At 53.6% G+C, this 17,967-nt stretch overlaps 1 protein-coding gene across 50 annotated transcripts in view; it reads left to right on the plus strand.

Annotated features, from left to right (window-relative positions):
* Positions 1-13,184: 13,184 nt before the first annotated feature.
* PPP6R2 (protein phosphatase 6 regulatory subunit 2) overlaps positions 13,185-17,967 on the plus strand; it is a 95,556-nt gene continuing 90,773 nt past the window's right edge. For 13 of the 50 annotated variants that reach the window (XR_008517934.2, XR_008517933.2, XM_054543883.2 and 10 more), the window contains exon 1: positions 13,218-13,441. The gene's annotated coding sequence lies outside the window, so the exon portion shown is untranslated. Of the gene's footprint in view, positions 13,442-17,967 lie in introns of all 50 variants that reach the window. The other 37 variants (XM_054543884.2, XM_054543893.2, XM_054543899.2 and 34 more) reach the window with 14 other exon arrangements.

A 17,967-nucleotide genomic window follows, 5' to 3' on the forward strand; every position in this document is an offset into this window, starting at 1 on the left:
CTCAGTCTCCTGGGTAGCTGAGGCTACAGGCACACGCCGCCATACCCCATTTTTTTTTTGTTTTTGTTTTTGTTTTTTTGTTTTTGTGGAGATGGGGTCTCATGTTGCCTGGGCTCATTTTCATTTCTCTTAGGCATGCATAGAAACTAAATTGCTGACGCATAGCCTGGGTATATGTTTAGCTTTCCCCAAAGCAGCCATACATTTAAAAACATTCCTACCAAGCCAGGCGAGGTGGCTCACACCTGTAATCCCAGCACTTTGGGAGGCTGAGGCCGGTGGATCACCTGAGGTCAGGAGTTTGAGACCAACGTGGCCAACATGGTGAAACCCTGTCTGTACTAAAAAATACAAAAATTAGCCAGGCATGGTGGCGGTCGTCTGTGATCCTAGCTACTTAGGAGGCTGAGGCATGAGATCACTTGAACCCGGGAGGTGGAGGTTGCAGTGAGCCGAGATGGAGCCACTGCACTCCAGCCTGTGTGACAGAGCAAGACTTTGTCTCAAAAAAAAATAAAAATAATAAAAATAAAAACATTCCTACCGACCGTTTATGTTTCCTTTGCTCCACATCCTTCCCAACATTTGGTGTTGCCAAGCATCTTCATTGTAGCCAGCCAATGAGTGGGTAGTGGTATCTTGTGATTTTTAAAATTGTATTTATTTTGTAGAGAAGAGATCTCATCCTGTCACCCAGGCTGGAGTGCAGTGATGTGATCATAGCTCACTGCAGCCTGGAACTCCTGGGCTCAAGGGATCCTCCTGCATCGGCCTCCCAAGTAGCTGCAACTACAGGCATGTGCCACTGTATCTGGGTATTCTTGTGGTTTTGATTTGCATTTCCCTGATTACTAATGGTCTTGAGCATTTTTTTCCCCTGTGGTTATTGCAGGCCATCGTTGTAAGATGTATTCTGATATTACTAATGGTCTTGAGCAGTTTTTGCCATGTGGTTACTGCATGCCATCATTGTAAGATGTATTCTGATATTACTAATGGTCTTGAGCATTTTTTCTATTGTGGTTATTGCATGCCATCGTCGTTAGATGTACTCTGATTCTGAGGTAGGAGGCAGAACTTTATTCCAGACCAGATTAAAGACTGGCTGAAGGCCGGGCACGGTGGCTCACGCCTGTAATCCTAACACTTTGGGAGGCCAAAAAGGCGAGCAGATCACGAGGTCAGCAGATCGAGACCATCCTGGCTAACACGGTGAAACCCCATCTCTACTAAAAATACAAAAAATTAGCCGGGTGTGGTGGCTGGTGCCTGTAGTCTCAGCTACTCGGGAGGCTGAGGCAGGAGAATCGCTTGAACCCAGGAGGCGGAGGTTGCAGTGAGCTGAGGTTGCACCACTGCACTCCAGCCTGGGTGACAGAGGGAGACTCTGTCTCAAAAAAAAAAAAGGAAGACTGGCTGAAACTGGAAAGAGGCAAAAGCACGGCTCCATGAGACACGCCCACCAGTGCCATCTCTGTTTACCATTGCCATGGCAACGCCCACAAGTTACTGCCGCTTCCCATGATAACCACCCCAAAGTTAACGTCCTTTTTCTAAAACTTTCTGAATAACTTGCACCTTAATTTGTATATAATTAAAAGTAGTTGGCCGGGTATGGTGGCTCGCACCTGTAATCCCAGCACTTTGGGAGGCTGAGACGGGCAGATCACGAGGTCAGGAGATCGAGACCATCCTGGCTAACACTGAAACACCATCTGTACTAAAAATACAGAAATTAGCCAGGCGTGGTGGTGGGCACTTGTAATCCCAGCTACTCGGGAGGCTGAGGTACGAGAATCGCTTGAACCCAGGAGGCAGAGGTTGCAGTGAGCTGAGGTTGCGCCATTGCACTCCAGCCTGGGCGACAGAGTGAGGCTCTGTCTCAAAAAAAAGAAAAGAAAAAAAAAAAAAAGAGAGCCGTGCGCGGTGGCTCACGCCTGCAGTCCCAGCACTTTGGGAGGCCAAGGCGGGTGGATCACGAGGTCAGGAGATCGAGACCATCCTAGCTGACACAGTGAAACCCTGTCTCTACTAAAAATACCAAAAAAAAAAAAAAGCCGGGCGTGGTGGCAGGCACCTTTATCCCAGCTACTGTGGAGGCTGAGACAGGAGAATGGCGTGAGCCCAGGAGGCGGAGCTTGCAGTGAGCCGAGATCGCACCACTGCACTCCAGCCTTGGGCGACAGAGCAAGACTCCATCTCAAAAAAAAAAAAAAAAAGAAAATGAAAAAAAGAGAGAGAGGGGCAGGAGGCTTAGAGTCAGAGAAGTCAATGTGATGCTGGGATCTGAGAAAAAGAACCTGGAAGATGGTCAGCTGCTGGCTTTGAAGATGGAGGAAGACACTGTGAACCAAAGGATGCCGGACAAGCTGGAAAAGGCGAGGACACAGATTTTCCTTGGAGCTTCCCAGAGGAAGCCAACATCTGATTTCAGTCCCATAAGACTCATCTCAGATTTGTGAGCTCCAGGACTGTAAGGTAATAAATGCGTGTGGTTGTAAGCCATGACGTGTGGGGACCTGTGTCAGCAGCAACCAGAAACTAATGCATAGACAATCTAGTTTATTCTGCCTGGTTTCTTGCGCCTCGCATTATGTTTTTGACGTCATGCATGTTGTTGCATGTACCAGTAGTTCATTCCTTTGATGAATAGTATTTTATATGACGTTTTCTTGTCCATTTACCATTTGAAGGACATTTGGACTGTTTCCAGTGTTTGCTTATTATGACTCACGCTGCTGTGGCATTTGTGTACAAGTCTCTGTGTGGACACACGTTTCCATTTTTTGGGCGTAGATATGTAGGAGTGAAAGTATTGGGCTGTATGGTAAGTTTATATTCAAATTTTGGAGAAATTATCAAACTTTTCCGGACAGTTTTACATTTCCACTAGGAATGTATAAACGTTCCAGTTCTCCACATCCTCCCCAACGCTTGGTATTGTCCCAGCCTTTCAAGGGGGTCTGCAGTGGTACTTTATTGTGGGTGAGTTTGGCATTTCCCTGATGATTAATGGTGTTGAGCATCTTACGTGCTCCTAAGTCATTTGTGTTAGCTTCCTTAAAGAAATGTTTATGCAGCTCTTTTGCCTATTTTTTTTAACTTCCTTTTTTGAGACAGAGTCTCACTTGTGTCACCTAGACTGGATGGAATGCAATGATGTGATCTCAGCTCACTGCAACCTCCGCCTCCCGGGTTCAAGCAATTCTCCTGCCTCAGCCTCCCGAGTAGCTGGGATTACAGACGCACGCCACCACTCCTGGATAATTTTGTATTTTTAGTAGAGATGGGGTTTCACTATATTGGCCAGGCTGGTCTTGAACTCCTGACCTCGTGATCCACCCACCTTAGCCTCTCAAAGTGCTGGGATTACAGGCGGGAGCCACTGCACCTGGCCCTATTTTATTTTATTTTATTTTATTTTATTTCCTTTATTTTGGAGAGACAGGGTTTTGCCATGTTTCCCAGGCTGGTCTTGAACTCCTGGGCTCAAGCGATCTTCCTACCTCAGCCTCCCAAAGTGCTGGGATTACAGGCGCATGCCACCACACCCAGGTATCTTTTATGTTTCTTAATGGCATCTTTTGAAGATCAAATATTATAATTCTGATGAAATCTAATGTACCATTTTCTTTCATGGATTATGGTTTTGGTGTCGTATCTAAGAAATGTCTTAACCTAAGGTCCTAAGTCAAATAATACTTTTTATGTTTCTTCTAGAAGATTTTTTTTTTTCTTTGAGATGGAGTCTTGCTCTGTTGCCCAGACTGGAGTGCAGTGGTGCGATCTTGGCTCACTGCAAGCTCCGCCTCCCGGGTTCACCCCCCATTCTCCTGCCTCAGCCTCCCGAGTAGCTGGGACTACAGGCGCCCACCACCACACCCGGCTAATTTTTTGTATTTTTAGTAGAAATGGGGTTTCACTGTGTTAGCCAGGATGGTCTCGATCTGCTGACCTCGTGATCTGCCTGCCTCGTCCTCCTGAAGTGCTGGGATTACAGGCGTAAGCCACCGTGCCCGGCCTCTTCTAGAAGATTTTTAGCTCTTATATTTAGGTCTGTGATTCACTTTGAATTAATTTTTGTGTATGGTATGAGATAAGGGGATAAGGTTTAAATCCTTTTTTTTTTTTTTTTTTTTGAGACGGAGTCTCGCTCTGTCACCAGGCTGAAGTGCAATGGCGCAATCTTGGCTCACTGCAGCCTCCACCTCCTGGGTTCAAGTGATTCTCCTGCCTCAGCCTCCCAAGTAGCAGGGACTACAGGCGTGCACCACCACGTCCAGCTAATTTTTGTATTTTTAGTAGAGACGGGGTTTCACCGTGTTGGCCAGGATGGTCTTGATCTCTTGACATCGTGATCCACCCGCCTCTGCCTCCCGATGGGCTGGGATTACAGGCCTGAGCCACCACACCCTGTCCTAAATTCTTTTTTTTATATAAATAATCAGTTTTTCCAATACCATTTGTTGAAAATATATTGTTTCCCCATAAAATTGACTTAGGAGCAAGGTGTGGTAGCTCAGGCCTATAGTCCCAGCTACTTGGGAGGCTGAAGCAGGAGGGTCGCCCAAGCCCAGGAGGTGGAGACTGTAGTGAGCTGTGATTGCACCAGTGCACTCCAGCCTGGGTAACAGAGTGAGGCCTCATCTCTAAATAAATAAATAAATAAACTTAGCGCTTCTGTTAAAAAAATCAATCGATGATAATTGTGAGGGTTTTTTTTTATTCTCTATTCTGTTCCCTTGATCTATATGCTTTCCCTTATACTAATTCTGTCCTTCCTTCATTATTCTAGCTTTATGGTAAGTTTTGAGATCACGTAGTGTAAGTCCTCCAGCTTTGTTCTTTTTCTTTTTTTTTTCTTTTTTGAGATGGAGTCTCGCTCTGTCGCCCAGGCTGGAGTGCAGTGGCACGATCTTGGCTCACTGCAAGCTCCGCCTCCCGGGTTCACGCCATTCTCCTGCCTCAGCCTCCCAAGTACCTGGGACTACAGGTACCCACCACCACGCCCGGCTAATTTTTTGTATTTTTAGTGGAAACAGGTTTCACCATGTTAGCCAGGATGGTCTCGATCTCCTGACCTCGTGATCCGCCCGCCTCGGCTTCCCAAAGTGCTGGGATTACAGTCGTGAGCCACTGCGCCCAGCCCCAGCTTTGCTCTTTTTCAAAATTGTTTAGACTATTTTGTGTAGGGTCCAGCCCTACAGGGCCTGTGGGTTTTTCTCTTTGTGTGAGGAGACGAGAGATCGTAGAAATAAAGACACAAGACAAAGAGATAGAAGAAAAGACAGCTGGGCCCTGGGGACCACTACTACCAAGACACAGAGACCGGTAGTGGCCCCGAATGCCTGGCCGCGCCGTTATTTATTGTTTACAAGGCAAGGGGGCAGGGTAAGGAGTGTGAGTCGTCTCCAGTGATAGGTAAGGTCACGCGAGTCACGTGTCCACGGGACAGGGGGCCCTTCCCTATTTGGTAGCCAAGGTGGAGAGAGAGAGAGAGGACAGGGTATGTCATTATTTATTCTATGTATTTCTTGGAGAGATCAAATACTTTAATACTTTCACTAACTTTGCTACTGCTATCTAGAAGGCGGAGCCAGGTGTACAGGGCAGAACATGAAAGTGGACCCAGGAGCGTGACCACTGAAGCACAGCATCACAGGGAGACGTTTAGGCCTCCGGATGGCTGCAGGCGAGCCTGAATGATGTCAGACCTTCCACAAGAGGTGGTGGAGCAGAGTCTTCTCTAACTCTCTTTCCCGGTCTGCTAAGTAACAGGTGCCTTCCCAGGCACTGGCACTACCGCTAGACCAAGGAATCCTCTAGTGGCCCTGTCTGGGTATGACAGAAGGCTCACACTCTTGTCTTCTGGTCACTTCTCACCATGTCCCTTCAGCTCCTATCTCTGTATGGCCTGGTTTTTCCTTTACTTGTAGAACACAGATTATTATAATATTGGAATAAAGAGTAATGCTATAAACTAATGATTAATAATATTCATATATAATCATATCTATAGTCTATTTCTAGTATAGTTTCTCATTGTATATGTTTCCTTTATTATACTGGAACAGCTTGTTTCTTTGGTCTCTTGCCTCGGCACCTGGGTGGCTTGCCGCCTCCAATTCTGATCATTTGCAAATGTATACAGATTTCAGTATTAGCTTGTCAATTTCCACCACCAACAAAAACACCTGCTGAAGCCAGGTGCGGTGGCTCACGCCTGTAATCCCAGCACTTTCGGAGGCCAAGGTGGGCAGCTCACTTGAGCTCAGGAGTTCAAGACCAGCCTGGCAAACATGGTGAAACCCTGTCTCTACTAAAAATACAAAAAATTAGCTGGGTGTGTTGTCACGTGCCTGTAGTCCCAGCTACTCAGGAGAATGAGGCAGGAGAATCGCTTGAACCTAGGAGGCAAGATCGCACCACTGCACTCCAGTCTGGGCAACAGAGTGAGACTCTGTGTCAACAAACAAACAAACAAACAAAAAACACCTGCTGAGATTTTGCCAGAGATTACATTGGATCCACAGATCAATTTAGGGGAGAATTGCTATCTTAACAATGTTGAGTTGTTTTTATTTTTGAGATGGGGTCTCGCTCTGTCACCCAGGCTGGAGTGCAGTGGCGTGACCTCGGCTCACCACAACTTCCACCTCCCAGGTTCAAGGGATTCTCCTGCCTCAGCCTCCCGAGTAACTGGGACTACAGGTGCCTGCCACAATACCCAGCTAATTTTTTTTTTTTGTATTTTTAGTAGAGACGGGGTTTCACCATATTAGCTAGGATGGTCTTGATCTCCTGACCTGGTGGTCCACCTGCCTCGGCCTCCCAAAGTGCTGGGATTACAGGTATGAACCACTGTGCCCAGGCATAATTTTTGTATTTTTAGTAGTGACGGGGTTTCACCATATTGGTCAGACTGGTCTCGAACTCCTGACCTTGTGATCTGCCCCCTCGGCCTCCCAAAGTGCTGGGATTACAGGCGCGAGCCACCGCATCTGGCCCTTGTTTTGTTTTGTTTTGTTTTTGAGACAAAGTCTCACTCTGTCGCCAGGCTGGAGTGCAGTGGTCCAATCTCGGCACACTGCAACTTCCACCTCCTGGGTTCAGGTGATTCTCCTGCCTCAGCCTCCCGAGTAGGTGAGACTACAGGTGCACGCCACCACACCCAGCTAATTTTTTTTTTTTTTTTTGAGATGGAGTCTCGCTCTGTTGCCCAGGCTTGAGAGCAGTGGCACAATCTTGGCTCACTGCAAGCTCCACCTCCCAGGTTCACGCCGTTTTCCTGCCTCAGCCTCTCCAGTATCTGGGACTACAGGCGCCTGCCACCACGCCCGACTAATTTTTTTGTGTTTTTAGTAGAGACGGGGTTTCACCATGTTTGCCAGGATGGTCTCCATCTCCTGACCTTGTGATCCGCCTGCCTCAGCCTCCCAAAATCCTGGGATTACAGGTGTGAGCCACTGCACCCGGCTGCTAATTTTTGTATTATTGGTAGAGATGAGGTTTCACCATGTGGGCCAGGCTGGTCTCAAGCTCCTGACCTTGTGATCCGCCTGCCTTGGCCTTCCAAAGTGCTGGGATTACAGGCGTGAGCCACTGCACCCGGCCACAATGTTGAATCTTTTTTTTTTTTTTCTTTTTGAGACGGAGTCTTGCTCTGTCGTCCAGGCTGGAGTGCAGTGGCACGATCTTGGTTCACTGCAAGCTCTGCCTCCTGGGTTCACGCCATTCTCCCGCCTCAGCCTCCCGAGTAGCTGGGATTACAGGTGCCTGCCACCATGCCCAGCTAATTTTGTTTTTGTATTTTTAGTAGAGATGGGGTTTCACCGTGTTAGCCAGGATGGTCTCGATCTCCTGACCTCGTGATCCACCCACCTCGGCTTCCCAAAGTCCTGGGATTACAGGCGTGAGTTACCGTGTCCAGCCTGAATTTTTTAACCAATTTTAACCAAAAATATGACATGTCTGTCAACTTATTTAGGTCTTCTCCAACTTTTCTCAGCAGGGTAGTGATTTTTTTTTTCTTTTTTTTTTTTTGAGATGGAGTTTTGCTCTTGTTGCCCAGGCTGGAGTGCAATGGTGCGATCTCAGCTCACTGCACCCTCCACCTCCCAGGTTCAAGTGATTCTCCTGCCTCAGCCTCCCGAGTAGCTGGGACTACAGTCGCGCATCACCATGCCCAGCTAATTTTTGTGTTTTTAGTAGAGAAAAAATTTTTTTTACAGACTGGGTCTCACTGTATTGTCCTGGCTGTTCTCAAACTCCTGGCCTCAAGTGATCCTCTTGCCTCAGCCTCCCAAATTGCTGGGATTATAGGTGTAAGCCATCACACCTGGCCTGTTCCTTCTTTATTTTAATTAATTAATTTAGAGACAGGGTCTTGCTCTGTCACTCAGGTTGCAGTACAGTGGCGTGGTCACGGCTCACTGCAGCCCCGACCTCCAGGGCTCAAGCAATCCTCCCACCTCAGCTTCCAGAGTAGCTGGGACTACAGGTGTGCACCACCATGCCCAGCTAATTTTAAAAATTTTTGTAGAGACAGGCTCTCGCTGTGTCGCCCAGGCTAGACTGTCCTTTCTTGAACACAAACTTAACTTCATTACTTTATAATTCATCCCCTTTTGTTGATAATATTTTTATATCAAACTTTCCCTGTTGAAATCATTGTGTGGTTTCTGTCCGTTTATTGAACCATGACTAGTGATACAATTTTGAAGGAGGAAAAACCAAGCAGGGAAGGTGGTGATGAAGAGTGTGTGTGTGTGTGTGTGTGTGTGTGCGCGCGCACGCGTGTGTGTGGTGTGTGTCTGTGTGTATAGTGTGTGTGATGTGTGGTGTGTGTGGGGTGTGTGTGTGTGCTATGCGGGGTGTGTGCGCTGTGTGGGTATAGTGTGTGTGGGGTATGTGTGTGGTGTGTTGGTGTGTGTGTGCAGTGTGTATGGTACGTATGGTGTGTGGTATGTGGGGGTGTGTGTGCACGCGTGCATGTGTGGGGTGTGTGTGTGCGATGTGTGGTGTTTGGGGGGTGTGTGTGCTGTGTGGGGTGTGTGTCTGTGTGTAGTGTGTATGTGTGGTGTGTGGGGTATGTGTGTGCACGGTACGTGTGTGGTGTGTGTGGTATGTAGTGTGTGTAGTGTGTGCGCATGTGTGGTGTGTGTGGGGTGTGTGTGTGCGGTGTGGGGAGTGTGTGTCTGTGTGTATAGTGTGTGTGTGTGCGATGTGTGGTGTGTGTGCGATGTGTGGTGTGTTGGTGTGTGTGCTGTGTGGGGTGTGTGTGCTGTGTGGGTATAGTTGTGTGGGGGTTATGTGTGTGGTGTGTCTGTGTGTGTGCCATGTGTGGTGTGGTGTGTGTGCGGTGTGGTGTGTGTGCCGTGTGGTATATGTGTGCTGTGTAGTGTGTGTGGTGTGTGGTATGTGGGGTGTGTGTGTGGGCTGTGTCTGTGTGTGGTGTGTGTGCAATGTGTGTGGTGTGTGTGGGTGTGTGTGTGCTGTGTGGGGCGTGTGTGCTATGTGGGTACAGTGTGTGTGTGGGGTGTGTGTGGTGTGTTGTGTCTGTGTGTGGTGTATGTGTGGTGTATGTGTGGTCTGTGTGGTGTATAGTGTGTGTGGTATGTGGGGTGTGTGCATGTGCATGTGTGTGGTGTGTGTGGGTATGTGTGCTGTGTAAGGTGTGTGTGTTGTGTGGGTATAGTGTGTGTGGGGTATGTGTGGTGTGTTTGTGTATGTGTGGTGTGGTGTGTGTGGTGTGTGTGTGGTGTGTGTGATGTGTAGTGTGTGTGGTGTTTGGTATATGGTTGTGTGTGCATGTGCGTGCATGTGTATGTAGTGTGTGTGGTATGTGTGTGCGATGTGTAAGGTTGTGTGTGTGTGCTGTGGGTATAGTGTGTGTCGGGGGTATGTGTGTGGTGTGTGCAGTGTGTGTGGTGTGTAGTGTGTGTGGTGTGTAGTGTGTGTGGTGTGTGTGGTATGTAGTGTGTGTGGTGTGTGATGTGTGTGCAGTGTGTGTGTGAGGTGTGTGTGGTGCGTAGTGTGTGTGGTGTGTGTGGTATGTGGTATGTGTGGTGTGTGTGGTTAGTGTGTGTGGTATGTAGTGTGTGGTGTGTGGTGTGTTTGTGGTATGTATGGTGTGGAGTGTGTGTGGTATGTGGTGTGTGTGGTGTGTGGTGTGTGTGTGGGGGGTGTGTGTGTGTGTGGTGTGCGTGGTATGTAGTGTGTATAGTATTTGGTGTGTGTGGTGTGTGTGGTGTGCGTGTGGTATGTAGTGTGTATGTGGTGTGTGTGGTGTGCGTGCAGTATGTGGTGTGTGTGTAGGGTGTGTGTAGGGTGTGCGGTGTGTATGTTGTATGTGGTGCGTGATGTGGTGTGTGTATGTGGTGTGTGTGGTATGTGGTGTGTGTGTAGGGTGTGTGTGGTGTGTGTAGGGTGTGGCGTGTGTGTGTGGTGTGTGTGTGGTATGTGGTGTGTGTGGTATGTGATGTGTGTCTCGGGTGTGTGTGGTGTGTGTAGGGTGTGGTGTGTGTGTGGCGTGTTTGTGGTATGTGGTGTGTGTGTCGAGTGTGTGTGGTGTGTGTGTGCGGTGTGTGTGTGTGTTATGCGGTGTGTGTGTAGGGTGTGTGGTGTGTGTGTTGTGTGATGTGTGTGGTATGTAGTGTGTGTGGTATGTGGTGTGTGTGGTGTGTGTGTCGGGTGTATGTGGTGTGTGTGTGTCGGGTGTGCGCGGTGTGTGTGTGTGGTATGTAGTGTGTGTGGTATGTGGTGTGTGGTGTGTGTGGTGGGGTGTGTGTGGTGTGTGTGTATGATTGTGAGTTGAAACACAGTGACCAGGGAAACCCCCACAGGGAAGGGCACAGTGCAGTCAAGATCTCAGAGGCCAGTCCCAAGCACAGCAATGACCGAGGAAGGCCCTGCGGGGATGCAGGGACAGCAGCAGCCAACGGCGGGAGGTCATCGGGGTGGGAGCCAGGAGCAAGGGGAGTAGGAGAGGTGAGCTCAGGTCATGTAGGGCCCTGTGGGCAACAGCAGGGACTTTGTCGTTCAACCTGTGAGGCAAGAGCTCCTGGGGGTAGGGAAGATGTGATCTGACCTATTTCATTTCATTAGATGAAATAAATGACTTGCTCTGTCGCCCAGGCTGGAGTGCAGTGATGTGATCTTGGCTCGCTGCAACCTTCACCTCCGGGGTTCAAGTGATTCTCCTGCCTCAGCCTCCCGAGTAGCTGGGACTACAGGCGCCCGCCACCGCGCCCGGTTAATTTTTTGTATGTTAAGTACAGACCGGGTTTCACCATGTTGGCCAGGCTGGTCTCCATCTCCTGACTTCAAATGATCCACCCGCCTCGGCCTCCCAAAGTGCTGGGATTACAGGTGTGAGCCACTGCGCCTGTCCCTTTATTTTTTTGAGACAGGATCTTGCTCTGTTACCCGGGCTGGAATGAAGTGGCAACATCATAGCTCATTGCAGCCTCTACTTCCTGGGCTCAGGCAATCCTCCCGCCTCAGTCGGCCAAGTAGCTGGGACCACAGGTTGGTCACGACACCTGGCTAATTTTTAAATTTTTTGTAGAGACAGAGGCCCCACTTGTTGCCGAGGCTGTTCTCAAACTCCTGGGCTCCAGCAATCCTCCTGCCTAGGCCTCCCGAAGTGCTGGGATTACAGGTGTGAGCCACCGTGCCCAGCCAATTGGATCTGTTTTAACTGGACCCCTCTGGGTGCTTTGCTGATTACAGCAAGCTGACCTACAGCAAGTACTCCAGGATGGAAGCAGGGGGCCCCCACAGGTCTCAGGAGTCAGGAGAGAGAAACTGGTTTTGAACCAGAATGTTGGTAGTGGAGCTACCACATGTTGCAGTGGAGGGAACACACTTGCTGATGAATCCAGTGTGGGTGAGAGAGGAGGAGAGGGGCACCTGCTCACCCCAGGTGCACTGGCTGAGCACAGGAGGGGTATCAAGATCAGGCAGAGTTGCATGTGCTCACGGCAGCAGGAGCATCTCCCGCATCTAGTGCCCCTGGCCCCAGTCCCCATTCCGTAGCTCAGCTGGGCAGCACCTCCCGCTCTTGCAAAGGAGACCATGGCGAGGGCAGGAGAAGGGCATAGCCTACTAAACGCAGGGCGTCTCTTCTCTAGGTTGTGAGGCTGAGGCGTTTTCACCCCCACTTCCTGGAAGTTCCCTCAATGGAACCTGCCAGAAGTCTGCCCCTTAGGATGCTAGGGGAAAAGCTGTTGCTGGGGAAAGGCTCGCCAGAGGCATCTGCTATAAAAGCGGAGAGGAGGGTGCTGCTGACCAGGGCAGGGGACAGGCGTCGGGGAAGCCCGGGGCCGCCAGCCGCAGGACCAAGCCCTTTTCTCCTGCAACGTCTCTGGCGCCCTCTACCGACAAAGCCTAACAGCGCCAGCTGGCAAAGGAGAAATACCGAATGTTTGAGCCGCCCAGATCCGCTTTCGCAGAGAGCATCGGTGAATCCTGGGCAATACACTGACAACTGGAAAAAACGTTTAGAGATCCCTTAAGTGCTCCATGTTTTCCCAACATTTACCCACGGCTCGCTCTAACATCTGAAATAATAGTAATCATTTTTGAGATTATTTTGATGGAATTAAACAATTCCAGCACTTGTTAAATAGGCACATACTTAATTTGCAAAACGCCGTGCAAGAACCCGTATGGCACCTGGAGAAAACTCTGGAGGCGGCTCAAGGCACTCCGGGTCCAGGCAGGACGCAGGACGGGGAGGGACCAGGCCTGGCGCCCAGGGCTGAGCCCGCTCCTGCTGCTCGGGGCGTCCACGCCCCGCGGCCTCTGGGAGGGGCCTGTGGCAGGAGGGAGGCCCGGGAGAACAGGCCCTTTCCTGGGCCACGGGGGAAACCCCTGCCCCAGGTGTGTGCCTCTCAAATGCTGCGTCGGGCCACTCGAGGATTGTTTTGTGGCTACAACAAAATTAACTATGCTTAAACAAAACTTTAGCCAATACCTCAAAGGGAAACATAAAAGGGGAAAGACGCACTCTTACCCCACCCACTCCAAGGCGGCAATCAGCACACCCAAGCCCTCGCGCTCCTACGCGGGCTGCACCGAGTGCCCGGCTCCAGGGGGCTCGGAGAGCTGGCCCAGGTCCCGGCCCCGCCCACTCACGCGGCCCCGCCCCCGGCCGCGAGCGTGCGCGCCTCACGCGGAGACCCCGCCCCCGGAGCGCGCGCTCGTGCGCCGCCGCCGCCATTTTGGAGCGATCCGAGTGCCGCCCGCGGCCCCGAGTCGGTCTCGAGCCGCCGGCCGGCCGTGCAGGTGTCCGTAGGCGCTGCGCCCTGGGCCGGGCCCATGTGTGTGCGGCCCGCCCGAGGCCGCCCGGGCTTTGCCTCCACCAGCGCCCTGGCCTCCGCTCGGGCCTCCACACGGGCCTCCGAGGAGCTGCCGCGACGCCCGGCCCGCAGGGCAGGTGAGTGCGGCCGCCCGCCGCTCATACCCGGCCCCCAGTCAGCCAGTGCCCCCCGTCACTTCCCCCCGAGTCAGTCAGTGCCCCCTCCAGATGGTTATCCCCTAGTCAGTCAGTTCCCCTCCAGTTAGTTCCCCCAAGTCAGTCGGTGCCCCCCCAGTCAGTGCCCCCCCAAGTCAGTGTCCCCTCCAGTCAGTGTCCCCCCCAGTCAGTGCCCCCTCTAGTCAGTTCCCCCAGTCAGTGCCCCTCCAGTCAGTGTCCCCCCCAGTCAGTGTCACCCCCAGTCAGTTCCCCACCGGGCAGTGCCCCCCGAGTCAGTTCTCCTCCAGTCAGTGTCCCCCCCCCAGTCAGTGCACCCTCTGGTCAGTGCCCCCCCGGTCAGTGCCTCCTCCAGTCAGTGCCTCCTCCAGTCAGTGCCCCCCCAGTCAGTGCCCCCCCCAGTCAGTGCCCCCTCCAGTCAGTGCCCCCTCCAGTCAGTGCCCCCCCCAGTCAGTGCCCCCCCAGTCAGTGTCCCCCCCAGTCAGTGCCCCCTCCAGTCAGTGCCCCCTCCAGTCAGTGCCCCCCCCAGTCAGTGCCCCCTCCAGTCAGTGCCCCCCCCAGTCAGTGCCCCCCCAGTCAGTGTCCCCCCCAGTCAGTGCCCCCTCCAGTCAGTGCCCCCTCCAGTCAGTGCCCCCCCAGTCAGTGCCCCCCCAGTCAGTGTCCCCCCCAGTCAGTGCCCCCTCCAGTCAGTGCCCCCTCCAGTCAGTGCCCCCCCCAGTCAGTGCCCCCCCAGTCAGTGCCCCCCCAGTCAGTGTCCCCCCCAGTCAGTGCCCCCCCCAGTCAGTGCCCCCTCCAGTCAGTGCCCCCTCCAGTCAGTGCCCCCCCCAGTCAGTGCCCCCCCCAGTCAGTGCCCCCCCCAGTCAGTGCCCCCCCAGTCAGTGCCCCCCCCAGTCAGTGCCCCCCCCAGTCAGTGCCCCCCCAGTCAGTGCCCCCTCCAGTCAGTGCCCCCCCAGTCAGTGTCCCCCCCAGTCAGTGCCCCCCCCAGTCAGTGCCCCCCCCAGTCAGTGCCCCCCCCAGTCAGTGCCCCCTCCAGTCAGTGCCCCCTCCAGTCAGTGCCACCCAGTGCCCCCTCCGGTCAGTGCCCCCCCCGGTCAGTGCCCCCCCCGGTCAGTGCCCCCTCCGGTCAGTGCCCCCTCCGGTCAGTGCCTCCTCCGGTCAGTGCATCCTCCGGTCAGTTCCCCCAGTCAGTGCCCCCCCAGTCAGTGCCCCCTCCAGTCAGTGCCCCCTCCGGTCAGTGTCTCCTCCGGTCAGTTCCCCCAGTCAGTGCCCCCCCAGTCAGTGCCCCCCCAGTCAGTGCCCCCTCCGGTCAGTGCCCCCTCCGGTCAGTGCCCCCCCAGTCAGTGCTCCCCCAGTCAGTGCCCCCTCCAGTCAGTTCCCCCCCAGTCAGTGCTCCCCCAGTCAGTGCCCCCTCCAGTCAGTTCCCCCCCAGTCAGTGCCCCCCAGTCAGTGCTCCCCAGTCAGTGTCCCCTCCAGTCAGTGTCTCCTCCAGTCAGTGCTCCCTCCGGTCAGTGCTCCCTCCGGTCAGTGCATCCTCCGGTCAGTTCCCCCTAGTCAGTGCCCCCTCCAGTCAGTGCCCCCTCCAGTCAGTGCCCCCTCCAGTCAGTGCCTCCTCCAGTCAGTGCCCCCCCGAGTCAGTGCCCCCTCCAGTCAGTGCCCCCTCCAGTCAGTGCCCCCCCAGTCAGTGCTCCCCCAGTCAGTGCCCCCTCCAGTCAGTTCCCCCCCAGTCAGTGCTCCCCAGTCAGTGCCCCCCCAGTCAGTGCCCCCCCAGTCAGTTCCCCCCAAGTCAGTGCCCCCCCAGTCAGTGCCCCCTCCAGTCAGTTCCCCCCCAGTCAGTTCCCCCCCAGTCAGTGCCCCCCAGTCAGTGCTCCCCAGTCAGTGCCCCCCCAGTCAGTGCCCCCCCAGTCAGTTCCCCCCAAGTCAGTGCCCCCCCAGTCAGTGTTCCCTCCAGTCAGTTCCCCACCGGGCAGTGCACCCTCTAGTCAGTTCCCCCAGTCAGTGCCCCCCAGTCAGTTCCCCCCAGTCAGTGCCTCCCCAGTCAGTGCCACCCCAGTCAGTGCCTCCCCAGTCAGTGCCACCCCAGTCAGTGTCCCCCCAGTCAGTGTCCCCTCCAGTCAGTTCCCCACCGGGCAGTGCACCCTCTAGTCAGTTCCTCCAGTCAGTGCCCCCCCAGTCAGTGCCCCCCAGTCAGTTCCCCCCCAGTCAGTGCCTCCCCAGTCAGTGCCACCCCAGTCAGTGTCCCCCCAGTCAGTGTCCCCTCCAATCAGTTCTCCACCGGGCAGTGCACCCTCTAGTCAGTTCCCCCAGTCAGTGCCCCCCCCAGTCAGTGCCCCCTCCAGTCAGTTCCCCCCCAGTCAGTGCACCCTCCAGTCAGTTCCCACCAGTCAGTTCCCCCCCAGTCAGTGCCCCCTCCAGTCATTTCCCCCCCAGTCAGTGCCCCTTCCAGTCAGTTGCCTGCCTGTCAGTGCCCCCCAAGTCAGTCAGTGCCCCCTCCAGTCAGTGCTCCCTCCAGTCAGTTCCCCCAGTCAGTGCCCCCTCCAGTCAGTGCCCCCTTCAGTCAGTTCCTCCCAGTCAGTTCCCCCCCAGTCAGTGCCCCCCTCCAGTCAGCTCCCCCCCAGTCAGTGCCCACCTCCAGTCAGTTCCTCCCCAGTCAGTGCATCCTTTAGTCAATTCCCCCAGTCAGTGCTCCCTCCAGTCAGTTCCCCCCCAGTCAGTGCCCCCTCCAGTCAGTTCCCCCCAGTCAGTGCCCCCTTCAGTGTCCCCCAGTCAGTTCCCCTCAGTCAGTGCCCCCCCAGTCAGTTCCCCCCGCAATCAGTTCGCCCTGTCAGTGCCCTCTCCAGTCAGTGCCCCCCAAATCAGTGCCCCCCCGGTCAGTGCCCACTCCAGTCAGTTCCCTTCCAGTAAGTGCCCCCCAAGTCAGTTCCCTCCCCAGTCAGTTCCTCCCAAGTCAGGGCCCCCTCCAGTCAGTTCCCTCCCAGTCAGTCAGTGCCCTCCTTCTGTTTCCCCACCCTACACCAGTCAGTACTCCCTGCACCAGTCAGTGTCCCCTGCTAGCCAGTCATTGCACCTCACCCATCAGTCCCCACCGCACCCATCAGTGCCCCCCACCGTCAGTCAGTGCCCCTTGCAAGTCATGCGCCTCCTGTCGGTCAGCACCTCCGCATCGGTCAGTCCCTGCACTGGTCAGTGCCTCCACTGTTGGTCAGTGCTCCCCCACCGTCAGTCCACTCAGGCCCCCATCAGTGTCCCCGAGTCAGAGTCCCGCATCCCTGTCCCCCGTCAGCCAGTGCCCCCCCCAGTCAATTGTTTCTGTCACGTCCCTGCTTCCCATCAGTGCCTGCACCTGCACCTGTACCCATCAGTCACTGACCCCATAATCCCTCCCCTGCCAGTGCCCTTCCTTGTCAGTCCCAGCGCTCTGTGACCCCTTCTGTCAGCAATGCCCCAACTGTCATTTATCTCTGTCAGTGCCCCCCATCAGTGCCAGTGCCTCTGTTAGCCCCACTGTCAGTAAGTTTCCCTCATAAGTGTCTCCCCCGTCCTGCCCTTTGTGGCCCTTCCCCTCTTTGCTATCGGCCTCTATGTTAGTGCCTGTCAGATCCTCCCCATCAGTTCTTCCCTGTTGTCAGTGCCTGTCCCCTCTTTCATGCTACCTCCTCTATCCCTTATCTGTTAGGGACCCATTAGTACCCTGCTCTGCTGTTAGTGACCCCACCTGTCGGTGTCTCCCCACTGCTTCTCTCCTGCCTGTCAGTGGGAGAACTTTCAATGCCCGCTGTCATCACCCCTCTTGTCCAATCACTGATTCCCCTTTCCATTATTCCCCCCTTTCCAACACCACTCCTCTTTTTCTGTTGCGCTCCCCATCACTGCTTGAGGTATCACCAGTCATCTAACCTCACCTTACCCTGCACTGCTCTATTGCTTCCATCCCCATTATCTCTTCCCTCAGTCTGTCACCTTCCCCCATGCACCGTACTGTCCCCCCACCTGCCACTCTGTGTACTCGCAGCTTCCCTACCTGCTTTGTCCACTCTCTTGTTACTGACTCCTCCTAATTTGCTGCTCATTCCCTGACCTGTCAGCACCAGCTCCCCCAAGTCTGTCACTTCCATTTAGTCCCTGCCTCTCACTGCAACCCCCTCTTTGTCACTGTACCCACTGATTTTGTTCTAGACCCTTCTCCTGTGTCTTCCACCCTTCCCTCATGGACTCTGTCTGCCATGCTCTTGGCTTCTCTGTGCCCCTGCAATTGCTGACACTGTTAACTGAAAGAGGCTCTTCACCTCTTTTTGATGTCCTTTCTTTTCTGGTTTATCTTCCCTTTATTTTTATTTTTTACTTTAAAATGTTGTGGGTACATAATAGGTGTATATATCTCTCCCCTTTGACTTTTCTAACTCACTTCAGTTAATCTTTGGAATGTGAGAGACAGCTAGCTTTGAGACAAATTGGGAGACAGAGTCTCCCAGGCTGAGAGGACAGCACATGCA

This window comes from Pongo abelii, chromosome 23 (assembly GCF_028885655.2).
Source record: "Pongo abelii isolate AG06213 chromosome 23, NHGRI_mPonAbe1-v2.0_pri, whole genome shotgun sequence".
Taxonomy (NCBI): domain Eukaryota; kingdom Metazoa; phylum Chordata; class Mammalia; order Primates; family Hominidae; genus Pongo; species Pongo abelii.